Consider the following 2,858-nt stretch of genomic DNA (forward strand, 5'->3'; position numbering starts at 1 on the left):
CCAGTGACCAAGATTAAAGAAACCAGATGTGTCAAAACCACACTGAGATATCATCTCATGCCAGTTAGAACGGTGATCATTAAAAAATCTGGAGACAACAGATGCTGGAGAGGATGTGGAGAAATAGGAATACTCTTACACTGTTGGGAGTGTAAATTAGTTCAACCATTGTGGAAGACAGTGTGGTGATTTCTCAAGGATCTAGAAATAGAAATTCCATTTGACCCAACAATCCCATTACTGGGTATATATCCAAAGAACTATAAATTGTTCTACTATAAAGACACATGCACACGTATGTTCATTGCAGCCCTGTGTACAATAGCAAAGACCTGGAACCAACCCAAATGCCCATCAATGATAGACTGGATAAAGAAAATGTGGTACATATAAACCATGGAATACTACGCAGCCATAAAAAACGATGAATTTGTGTCCTTTGTAGGGACTTGGATGAATCTGGAAACCATCATTCTCAGCAAACTGACCCAAGAACAGAAAGCCAAGCACCATATGTTCTCACTCATAGGTGGGTGTTGAACAATGAGAACACATGGACACAGGGAGAGGAACATCACACACTGAGAGCAGTTGGGTGGGGTGGGGGAGAGACAGTGGGGGATGGGGAAGGAGGGGAGGGTGGGGAGGGATAACATAGGGAGAAATGCCAGATATAGTATGCACCTAAAGTAAAATAAATAAATTAAAAAAAAAAAAAAAAGAAAAGCAACCAGATGTCAAAACCGTTACCAACTCCGGGTGACTTCTGCCCCTGCATTCCCTATTTTGGTTGCAACCAAGTGACCACCTGGAAGCTTCTCCTACGCTTGCTACTGACTCCCGGTGTTCCCTAAAAGAAACTCAGCCTCTTCATGTCTCCTGTGTCTTTCTCTCTTCTGACTGGTCAAGGCCCCCATTTTTACATTTGGCCTCTGCCTACCTCAGGCCTCCCTGTACCTTGCTTGGGTCATTCTGGCAGCTTTGGACTGGGCCCAATGCAGCCAGCCTGTCGGTGCAGTCTGGGTCCAATGCAGCCATACTGTCATTCAAGTTGGTACCCATGTGCCAGGCCCTCTCTTTCAGAGGCACATGCTATACCCTTCTGAGAACTCTCCAGCGGCCTCCCTGCCTGAGGCAGGGGCACAACACAGATGTCTTTGGGCCAAGCAGGGACATGAGCCTAGTGACACCACATTTTCAGATTTTTCTAGAAAAGCCAAATACTTGAATTTTGGGAGGTAATTCACTTGATTTTTATGTGTTAGCCATTAATTAACAGAAAACGGGCCAGACGCAGTGGCTCACGCCTGTAATCCCCAGCACTTTGGGAATCTGAGGTGGGTAGATCACCTGAGGTCAGGAGTTCTAGACCAGCCTGACCACCATAGTGAAACCCCATCTCTATTAAAAATACAAAAATAAAAAATAAAAATTAGCTAGGCATGGTGTAGGTGCCTATAATCCCAGCTACTCAGGAGGCTGAGGCAAGAGAATTGCTTGAACCTGGGAGGCAGAGGTTGCAGTGAGCCAAGATCGCACCACTGCACTGCATTCCAGCGTGGGTGACCGAGCAAGACTCCATCTTGAAAAAAAAAACCAAACCCACACATAGAAAACAAACAAGAAAAAACAAAAACCCAACGCAAACACACCAAACCTGCTGCGTTTGTGCAGTATGGTCATTTGGGAGACTAATTTGGCAATATCCGGTAAGGCTGAATTTGTGTCTCCTCCATTGCTCGGCCATTCCACACTGAGGTAGGGATCCAAGCGCAGGCGTATTCAAACTTTCAGGTCTCAGTACTCTTTTAGTCTCTTAAAGATTATTGAGGACTCCAAAAGAGTTTTTATTTATTAGGTATTAACATTTACCATATTAGAAATTAAAACTGATAAATATTAAAAATATTTATTTATTAATTTAACAACAATGCCAGATCAATAATAATGTAACATAACATCTTTCTAGTAAAAAAAATCATGCTTTTTTAAAATGGAAAAATTAATGAGAAGAGGGCACTGTTTTGCATTTAAAAAAATTTTCTCAGTGTCTTATTCAGTAGAAGGCACTGGAGTCTCATTAATGCATCTGCAGTTGTTTTGGTTAAAATACACAAAAACCGATGTGACTTTAATCACCTGATATGTAGGTAGAAAAGGGAGATTCTCTCAAACAAATCAGCAAGAAAAACACAAACAATCCCATCAAAGAGTGGGCTAAAAACACGAATAGACAGTTCTCAAAAGAAGATCTACAAATGGCCAGCAAACAGATGGAAAAATGCTCAACATCACTCACGATCAGGGAAATGCAAATCAAAACCACAATGAGATATCACCTTACTCCTGTAAGAATGGCTATAACAACGACAAAAAAAATAATAGATGTTTTTGGTGTGGATGGGGTGAGAAGGGAACACTTTCACACTGTTGATGGGAATGGAAACCAGTACGACAACTATGGAAAACCGTGGAGATTTCTCAAAGACCTAAAAGTGGATCTACCGTTTGTTCCAGTAATCCCACTACTGGGTATCTACCCAGAGGAAAAGAAGCCATTATATGAAAAAGATACCTGCACACTCATGTTTACAGCAGCATAGTTCACAATTGTAAAACTGTGGAACCAACCCAAATGCCCATCAGTCAGTGAGTGGATAAAGAAAATGGTATATATATTGTGGATACAAGTCAGCCATAAAAAGGAATGAAATAATGGCATTCACAGCAACCTGGATGAGACTGGAGACTCTTATTCTAAGTGAAGTAACTCAGAAATGGAAAACCAAACATCATATGTTCTCATTGACGTGTGGGAGCGAAGCTACGAGAATGCAAAGGCGTAAGAATGATACATT

The sequence above is a fragment of the Aotus nancymaae genome, unplaced genomic scaffold (assembly GCF_030222135.1).
Source record: "Aotus nancymaae isolate 86718 unplaced genomic scaffold, 86718_ANA_hifiasm-v0.15.2.pri h1tg000015l_1, whole genome shotgun sequence".
Taxonomy (NCBI): Eukaryota; Metazoa; Chordata; class Mammalia; order Primates; family Aotidae; genus Aotus; species Aotus nancymaae.